The following is a 10376-nucleotide window of genomic DNA, read 5'->3' on the forward strand; positions in this document are numbered from 1 at the left end:
CTGTGTCCACTAAATTCACTTTATGGCCTCTGCTGGGTGCTTCCTGCAGCACTCTCTCTTGTTCACTAGAGCTTCCCAAGTGTCCTTTGGGAGTTTTAAAAAAAGCCCTTGAAATCCTTCTTGGGGTGGTCCTTTTAAGCAAATGTTTGGACTTTCCTTTGTCCTTTTGACCTTCAGCTTTGTCATCCTAGCTGTGTGTATCAGTATGGTGCTGCTGCTGATTTGGATCCTCTGGGAAGGGATACTCTGATTGGAAGTGTTTTCTTGCAGATGTTCCTGGGAGAATTTGAGAGGGGTGATTGCATCCCACATGTTGACTGAGGAATTTCTGAATGGAGAATGCCAAAGAGCAGGAGGGACATGGGTGTATCTTTGGCTGTGGTTCTGCTGAAAGAGAAAATTTTGGTCAGCACAGATGTTGACAAGGCTGCCTGAGTCATATGTTTTGTCTGCTATTAAGAGCTGTCCCATCAGTCATTCTTATGGGGTTGAGAGTGTAATCTCTGTCTCTCTCAAAGTGTTTATTTACAGTCTGTTTTCTCTTTTCATTTTTATGTACTGTATCTTCTTTAGAAATCCAGAAAACCTATATCAAGGGTCCTTTGTATGCATTACCAGATGAGGGTCTTTCAAGTAGCATCAAGGGCTGTTTCACCCCTTTCATGAGTGGAACAATGCTGACCTATCCTATATATCTGTAGCTTTTAAAACACTTATTTAGAAAGAACACTGGCCCCAACTAGAAATTGCTTTCCTCATAGTTTTCCACAAATGATAAACTGAAAATATATCCTTCCTCAAACCTCACATCAAATATTCATACTTGATTTTATTCAGTGTCAGCCCATTTCATATACAATGTAAAGACTTGTTTAAAAATATTTCCTCAATCATACTTTTTAAAAATTGATTGATTTTTAGAGAGGCAAAGACATGAGGAGGAGGATAGAGAGGAAAAATAGGAAGAAGAGGAGGAGCAAAAAGAAGAAGAGGAAGAAGGAGAAGAAGAAAAAGGAGAAAGAAGAAGAAGGAGGAGAAGAAGAAGAAGAAGAAGAAGAAGAAGAAGAAGAAGAAGAAGAAAAGAGAGAGTAAGAGAGAGGCATTTATTAATTTTTCTATGAGGCATGCAGTCACTGGTCATTTATTTTATGTGCCCTGACCCAGGCTCAACGTTGGTATTACAGGTTGGTGCTTAAGTGACTGAGCTAAACAGCCAGATCCCCCAACCACACTTCTTACATACTTGACTCCTACTCCTATCCCTGTCCAGCTAATCCATAATCTTCTCTCAACTGGAGATGAAATAATCTCTGAGAGGATTATTCACTGAAGTGTATTTTTCAAAAATTAACAAAGCAAATCTTAGAGAATAAGCCACCCCGTAGTCTAGAACAGCACCACCATCCCACCTCACTCAGGAAGGTCCCATGCATCTCAGCATGGATCACACCATTGCATTTCCAGACTGCTGCACATCTCTCTGACCTCTGCTCTTACCCTGTATGCTAGACAGTGGTGGCCCTTAGAAAACAGACCTTGGCCAGTTTTCCCAGTGAATAGAGTATTGGCCTCTTATGTAGATGTCCCAGGTTTGATCCCTGGACAGGACACACATGAAAATTGATGATCTTCTTATCTTTCCCTCCCTCTCCCTCTGCTCTCTCTTTTCTCTCCCACAGCCAGTGGCTCAATAGGTTCAATCATTGGCTTGATAGCTCAGTTGATTCAAGTGTTGACCTCAGGTGTTGAGGAAAGCTCAGCTAGTCTGAGCATGGACCTCAGACTGGGGTTGCTGGGTGGGTCTTGGTTTGGCGCATGAAGGAATCTGTCTCTCCCCCCTTCTCTCACTTAAAAAATTAAATCAAAAATAAAAAATATAAATATTTTTTCTAAGAATCAAAGGCATACGAAATGAATCCTTTATTTCTGAAGCATCTGATTCAAAATCTTACTGATTTTACAGTGTACCATGAAAATATCTAAGGTGAGTTCTCTCTTCATTTTCGTTTTGAAGAATGTTGTGCTTACCTCTAGCTACTGCAAGCTCTTTCTTCAACTTGCTGCCACATTTGATGCCCAGATTCTGGCCAAACTCATCACCATACCAAACTAACAGCTCACAGTCTGGCCTGATGACCCGGCAGGTTCGATAGAAAATCTGTATGCGATACTGAAAGGCCACCAGGTTCTGCTCTTCATCATCCCGGGCACAGTTCACATACCTGGGATTGAGGCAGGTGAAAGAAAAGAAACCCAAAGGTGATGAGCTCCTACTGCCTCTCAGATCCATGTCCAGCTCTGCACCTGACACTAGGGCTCTGATGTCGCCCATTCCCACAGTGCTCCTGGAGAACCTGTTGTTCATGTCTAAGCCTGTCACAATGTCAAATAACTTCCTATCTCCAGGTCCTACTTACGGTGCTCATCCTGCCTAATATCATTTTTCAAAGCCAATTCCAGACGTAACCTTCACCCTGATTGGCCATAAAACCCACTGACCTCTAGTTTTTTCAAACTAACTCAGGTTCTGTTTTATATCACAGACCTTGCTACTTGATGTTGGATTCTGTTTAGATTAGTTCACATCATTCAATACTCAGCCAAGTCCATTTTTTTTCTTTAAAAAAATTTTTTACAAGGACAGAGAGAGAGAGAGAGAGAGAGAGAGAAAGTCAAAGAGAGGAACAGATAGGGACAGACAGACAGGAACGAAGAAAGATGAGAAGCATCAATCATCAATTTTTCATTGCGACACCTTAGTTGTTTACTGATTGCATTCTCTTGTGTGCCTTGACTGCAGGCCTTCAGCATACTGAGTAAACCCTTGCTTGACCCAGCGACCTTGGGTCCAACCTGGAGAGCTTTTTGCTCAAGTCAGATGAGCCCGCACTCAAGCTGGCTACCTCTGGGTCTCGAACCTGGGTCTGGGCACTAGGGTACTGCCAGGCATGTTGAAGAGCCCTCCCAATCCTATCATTTTTGTATTGATAAGTGTATTTTCTTAATTTTGCACCTTTATTAGGAGCCGCGCTAGTCTGTGGCAAGTGGCGCCCAAACAGAAGACTTGATTGAGTATGAGTCCAAGGAAACTAAAACTGAAGGAAAGTGATGAAACTCCCGAAATGAAGTGCACACAGTGAGTAACAAAAGTTTTTGGGGAAAGTGTAGTCAGGAGTAAAAGATTATGGGACAGATAGGGTTAAAAATAAGGGACCTTTATGAAGAAATGTTTCTGTATGAAGACAAATCGTTGTCTGAAGAGTATCAGGGTGAGCTAGAAACAGAGGGATGTGAATATGAGGATAACTTGGGAGTCTGAGGATGACAGGGGGATAAAAAATCCATGGCTGTGGCTGCCTTAGCCATGGGGCCTTTGCTGCCCTCAGCTCCTTCCTACATTCAACCCCCTGTTCCTCTGTACCCTTATCTGGCTGATTCTGGAGTCTATAGCTCAAAATCTGGGAAATCCCCTCTCCAGCAATCTATAGACCAGGTTCAAAATATAGGGGAAACAATAGATGGCTTTACCCATTTTCCTGTTGTAGAAAGACAGGATGGTACAGGGAGACTAGTGCAAAAACATAAACCTGTACCTTTTAGAACTCTGAAAGAGCTTAAACTTACTTGTGTTCAGTGTGGGCCTACTGCCCCTTTTTCACTTGGTTTATTAGATACTATTAGTGCAAAGGCTCTTCCTTCAAATGGCTGGAAGGCAGTTGCTTGTACTTGTCTCTCCAGGGGTAATTATTTGCTGTGGAAGTTGGACTTTCTTGAGAATTGAAAGGAGACTATTCCTTATATTAGGAAGATTGCAACTTTTCCTGTCATGGTCTGATTTTCTTTAATGTTTTGACTGCGGTCTTCTGAACCATCATTTTGTTTCTTTCTTGTTCTTTGCCTGGAGGTTGAGGCAGGGAATCTGTGTTGGATCTGACTATAGAAAATATCCCAGCAGCTGTTGAGAGCAAATTTTCTCGGAAAGATTTTGTTTAGTCATATCCTTCAGTTCCTCTGTCTGAAAATGCCCTGACTAATTCAGGCAGGCATCTTTCTAATCTCAATATGCTCTAAAATCCTGGGTTTCTTTCTGGTTTGTCTGGTTCATCTAATTCTTGTCTCTGTTTAGACTTTGTTTAATGTTGTCTAAATGTATCTGTTTTTAAGGCCTGAATTAAGTTTTTTTGCATGCAAAAATTGGAAATGCTGGCTCTAATATTTAGAAAAAAATGAAATGTTTTTAGAACTTGTAAGGAGCACTCATTTAAATTTAAATAGAATAGAATGTAGATCCTTAAGACTTCCTGATTTGGTTAGTGCATTGTGAGGTATGTTTAATTGCCAAATAGCAATTTAAATATTAGGATTAGTCAAAGTTACATGTTATACTTGTGTTTTTTGTATGTAAATTGTATTGTTATATGTAAGGTTATTTCGGTTAGGCAAAACAAAGAAATTGAGCAAAATTAAGCAGGGCCCTCATAAGTAATTTCAGGAATTTGTCTCACGTCTAATTCAGGCAGTTAGAAGAATAGTATAAAGATGCTAATTCTGCTTCTCAGGCCACGTCCTGCAAAAGGGCCCCAAGAAAATTAGTGATTTGGCTCCTCTGATTTTTCCAATTGATTAAAAAAATAGGTCAGGAATGCCCTGAAATGGAACTAACAATACAAGGGTGTAAATTTAAAAGACTTTTAGATACTGGAGCTGATATATCTGTTATTGCTAAGCCACATTGGCCTCCCTCCTGGCCCACTCATGCAGCAGCCACAGAATTACAAGGTATAGGGCAGAGTAAATCCCCTCAACAAAGTTCTGGGAAGATGAAAAAGGTCATTCTGGATTTTTTTCAGCCTTATGTGCTCCCTGGATTGCCAGTTAATTTGTGGAGTAGAGATGTTTTGAAATTTATGGGAGCATTACTTGTCAATCCTAATAATTTAGTCAGCACTCAAATGCTTGATCAGGAATTTTTGCTCACTAAGGGACTAGGGAAATAATAGCAGGGAATTCTCACCCCCATAGAAGTGGCACCCAATACCAGAAGGTGTGGATTAGGATATCAAAATTTAGCATAGGGACCTTGGTAGCTCCTGCTACCCCAGTAAGGCATTGTTCAGACCCAATTACTTGGAAATCAGATAATCCTGTATAGGTAGACCAATGGCTCCTTTCTCAAGGGAAACTTAGGAGAGCTGCTCAATTGGTACAAGAGCAGTTACAGCTTGGGCACAATGAACCATCCAATAGTCCATGGAATATGCCTATTTTGTCATTAAAAAATCAGGAACCTGGAGACTATTACAAGATTTGAGAGCAATAAATAAGACTGAAAATTATGGGTTCTCTCCAGCTAGACTCCCTTCTCCTGCTGCCATTCCATGGAATTTTTACCTTGTAATTATTGACTTGAAGGATTGCTTTTTTACTATTCCTTTAAACCTGCATGATTGCAAGTGTTTTGCATTCAGTGTTCCTTCATTTAATTTCTAGTTTCCAATGGAGCAATACCAGTGGAGAGTTTTCCTCAAGGTATGGCTAACAGTCCTACCTTGTGCCAAAAATACATTTCTCAAGCTATCTTTTCAGTTTGAAGGCAGTACTCTAAGGTGTACATAATTCATTATATGGATAATATTCTTATCACTCATCCAGATAAAGACACTGTGTTGATCATTTTGCAACAACTACAATATTCTTTGAAAGAATCAGTTCTTTATATAGTTCCTAAAAAATACAGCAATCTTTACCTTTTTCTTATTTAGGATGAATTGTAGAGGGACAACAAATTCATCCACAGAAAATAGAAATCAGGACAGATCATTTGCAAACTTAAATGATTTCCAGAAACTGTTAGGAGACATTAACTGGCTTAGACCTTCCTTGAAATTAACTACTGGGTAACTGAAACCTCTTAAAGGCTTGACTAAACCAGCTTCTGCTCAGCTACTTACAGCTGCGGGACAACAAGCTTTAAAGCTTGTATAAAAAGCCTTGCAACAAGCACAACTAAAATGCATAAATTCTGAAGAATCAATTGCCTTACTAATTTGTCCCTCAAGTTACACTCCAATGGGACTACTGTGGCAAGCTTCAGGTCCTACTGAATAGATACATTTGACTGTTACTTCTAAAAAAGTTTTATCTTTGTATCTTGATCTTGTCTCCTCCTTGATTATCAAGGGGTGTAGGTGACTCTTACAGCTTATAGGTTTTGAGCCGCAAATTATTGTTGTTCCTTTTTCAAAGGATCAACAACAATGCCTCTGGGAAACTTCCACTAAATGGCAAATTGCTTTTACAAATTTTAGAGGCCAAATTGATTCTCACTACCCAGCTGATAACTTAGTTCAATTTTCATTAATTACTACATTTGTATTTCCTAAGGCAATTGTTAATGAGCCCATTCCTGAAGCACCTACAGTCTTTACTGATGGGTCTAGCTCAGGAATAGCAGGCTTAAAATCGATGGACAAATTTATACTAAAATAATTTACCTTGAATCAGCTCAAAGACTAGAATTACATGCCATTATCATGGCTTTTCAGCATTTGCCATATTCCTTCCTCTTTTTATCTGTATACAGACAGCAAATATTTACTTATGTGTTTCCACTATAGAGACTGCTGTCTTAGGGACAACTGCTGATGAACTATTTCAGCAGTTTCTCCTTCTTCAAAGACCTGTACGTCAACATAGAGCTCCATGTTTTATAGGGCATATTTGAGCTCACTCCATGCTTCCTGGAGCACAAGAAAATGCCCTTGTTGATCAAGCTACCCAAAATAAAATTACTTGGAACAACCATGACAGATCGAGCAATTCAGTCTTATACTATTCATCACCAGAATGCTGCAGCCCTACATAAACAGTTTCAGCTTTCTCGGAAAGCAGCACAGCAGATTGGTAAATCCTGTCCAAGGTGTCCTGTACTACAATCTGTCCCTTCATTTGGAGTTAACCCTAAGGACTCTTACCAGGACAATTTTGGCAAATGGATGTTACTCATATACCTTCATTTGGCAAACAGTCCTATGTCCATGTTACAGTGGATACTTATTCTGGAATTATGGTAGCCTCCGCTAGGACAGGAGAGGCTGCTAAGCATGTTATATAGCTCATTGTAAGCATTTTCTACTATTGGACTTCTTGATGTGATTAAAACTGACAATGTTCCTGCATATGTAGCAGAAGCATTTACTATATTTTGTCAAACCTTTCGAATTACGAGTATTTCTTACAGTCTTTAAAGTCAAGGTATTATTAAAGAGTTCCCAGCAAATATTTAAGGTCAATTTTAAAAATATAAAAGGGGGAGTCATATCCTGAAATTCCTGCAAATCTACCTTACCTTTTAAAAAAAATTTTCTTTTGAATGTTGAACAGGAGACACCAAATCATTTTCTCCTGCAAACTTCTATTCTCGTTTATTTGATCCAGCTAATAACACTGTTTTGTCTTTTTCCAAATAGCTCCAGATATACAGAAAAGGTTTATATAGGCAGATGGGAATCCTCAAACCCCTCAGCGAGATCTTCTGAGCATGGCTTTTAAGGTACCAAGAGGCAGAAAAAGCCCAAAAGAGATCATGTGAAATACTAGCTCTTGGGATACACACTCAAAAGGTTCCAATTCCCCAATGGCATCTCATAGAACTCCATCAGGGCCCTGCTTCAATAGTGGAAAGAATGGTCATTTAAGCCAAAGCCTGCCAGGCTTACATGCCTTTGCTGTGAGGAAGAAGGGACACTGGAAGGTAGGCTTCCCCCTCGCTCCTCTAAGAGAGGGTTCAGTCTCTTCCAGCCCTGTTCCAACTAGCCACCTCTGACCTAACCTTGCCCAGAATGCTAGGCTTTGCCACTGAAGGCTGAAGGTGCCCAGGGCCATTGGCCCCATCTACGACACTGTGGACGGGCCTAGAATATTTCTTCCAAGTAGCCGGTAGACTGGTCTCATTTACACAAGGGCTACTTAATTATGTCTTGCCTGAATATTCGGGTTTTTTATTCTTCCCTCGAAGATCTCTGTTGTGGGTGTTGATAGTCCTATTTTCTGCTGCTTTGTAAAATAGTCTTTTTTTTACTCCTCCTGCCTTAATACCCCATTCATATTTTAGGTTGGGACCTACTTCTAATTTAGAGCTCCTTTTTTCTTTTTTTGCCAACTTACAAATTTACCTCTGCCACCCAGCTTAGTGTATTCCAAGGTTCTCCTCACCACCCCATGACTGTAAAGCTCCAGTATAAGGCCCCCTGCGTTCCTCTTTCCAGTTTAAAGAAAATGGAAGCTCCATCTTCATGCATGCTGCGGATGGTTTTTCCAGTCTACTTGGTTCATCACCAGCTAGAAGCAGCGGTCTTTGGGACTTTGACACTAGCTGCAGAGTGTAAAAGTGTGACAGCAATTCCAGTGCCATGTGGACTTCTCTTGGATGTGTTTCCTGGACTCTAGCTCCTGTGACAGCTTTTGATGGACTGAACTGAAGTTCGGCTGCATTTGTGGAAATTTGGAATGGTGTTGGTGCCAACTTGGACTTGGTGAACATGTTAAGGACACTACTCTTTTATGGATTCTTGTATTGGTCAAGAGTTTGCTTAAAGGCTTTAATCACTGTAATGTTTTAGAATATTTGGGTATCTTGTTAGTATTGGCTATACTAATTTTGTGTTTGTTCTGTATGTTTTCAGTCTGCCTCCAAATTATAATCTGGGAAACTAAATCAGATGAGTGGAAATCTCAGCACACAAATTAAAAATAAAAAAGGGGGAATATGTTGTGGACTGTAAATGGCAAAAAGCCATTGTAGATTTGAGGCTTAGCACAGGGCTGAGTTATCCCCTCTCCATCTCCATATTTGGCTGTGATGCCGAGTATTTGCACCCATTCTACTTGCTTCCTTAGGTTGCTGGAAGCAATATACATGCCCTTCCTCTGACTTTTTGTTTGTTTCAGATGTTGGTAGATTTCACTAATGTATCCAGTTTTTGACTTCGGAGAATTCCTGTCTTAGCCTTAGATGTGCAACTTTGTATCAAGGTCCTTGATTTGCACATGGCTATGTAATAAAGCAAACTGGGGCTATGGGGCACTCAGATACTGCCAGGAATGTTGAAAAGTCCTCCCAGTCCCATCGTTTTTGTTTTGATATGTGTGTTTTCTTAATTCCGCACCGTTATTAGGAGCCACACTGGTTCATGGCATATTTTTTTAAATTTGCCTGACTTGCAGTGGCACAGTAGATAAAGCAGTGACCTGGACACTGAGGTCACCAGTTTGTAACCCCAGGCTTGCCATGTCAAGGCACATCCAAAAAGCAACTACTATAAGTTGATGCTTCCTGCTCCTGTCTGCCTCCACCTTCTCTCTCTCTCTCTCTCTCTCACTCCTCTCTCTAAAATCAATAAAAATTTTAATTTATTAAATTTTTTATTAATTTTAGAGAGATAGGAGGGAAGAGAGTGAGTGAGAAACCTTGATTTGCTGTTCCATTCATTTATGCATTTAATGGTTGATTATTCTTTATTTGTTCTCTCTTTTTTTTAGCTAGAGAGGCAGACAGGAAGGGAGAAAAATGAGAAGCATCAACTTACAACAGCAGCACCTTGGTTTTTCATTGATTGCTTTCACATAGGTGCCTTGACCAGGGGAATCTAGCTCAGTCAGTGACCTCTTGCTCAAATCAGCAACCTGGGGCTCATGCTGGGAACTGAAGTCAGATGGCTATCTAAAGGAAACTATTTGAAAAGATTTAGGGAACTGTTTGATACTCTTAGTGATTTTTTAAGTGACAAACCTGAAATGAAGTATCTGTTAACAATAGATGGTAAAGCATTTGTGAGTTAGTTAAGCAATATCTTTGAAAAACTAAATATATTAAATAAGCAACTTCAAGAAACAAATAAAACTCTTGTCGATGCAAAAGCAAAGATATTTGGTTTCATTACCAATATTGAGTTATGTCAGAAACATATTAACAACAAAAACTTGAAACAGTTTCATTGGCTCCAAAAATGTGAAGTAACTGATACCGCTTTACTTGTTATTGTCAATCATTTGAATATTCTATCGGCTGATTTAAAAGAAAGATATTCTGATTTAAAACAAATTGATTTCCCAACATGGATGATGCAGCCAATATTAGTGGATTTGTCTGATATATCAAATATGCAGTATCAAGAAGTACTAACAGAATTGCAAAATAATGAGTCAGTTAAAGCTTTATTTAATATCAAAGAAGCGATGGCATGGCTTTGTGAGGAAACAGAAATCAAATACCCAAATTCAACCAAATGTGCAGGAAAACTATTGCTACCGTTTTCATTTTCATTTTTAGCTGAATGTGGATTTAGTGCTGTAAATGATTTACTGGTAAAAAAAAA

The 10376-nt window shown here is 39.6% G+C and overlaps 1 pseudogene; it reads right to left on the reverse strand.

Moving 5' to 3' along the window:
- Window positions 1–15: 15 nt before the first annotated feature.
- Window positions 16–10376, reverse strand: part of LOC136318359 (histone-lysine N-methyltransferase PRDM7-like) — a 33050-nt pseudogene continuing 22689 nt past the window's right edge.

This window comes from Saccopteryx bilineata, unplaced genomic scaffold (genome assembly GCF_036850765.1).
Source record: "Saccopteryx bilineata isolate mSacBil1 unplaced genomic scaffold, mSacBil1_pri_phased_curated manual_scaffold_62, whole genome shotgun sequence".
Classification (NCBI taxonomy): domain Eukaryota; kingdom Metazoa; phylum Chordata; class Mammalia; order Chiroptera; family Emballonuridae; genus Saccopteryx; species Saccopteryx bilineata.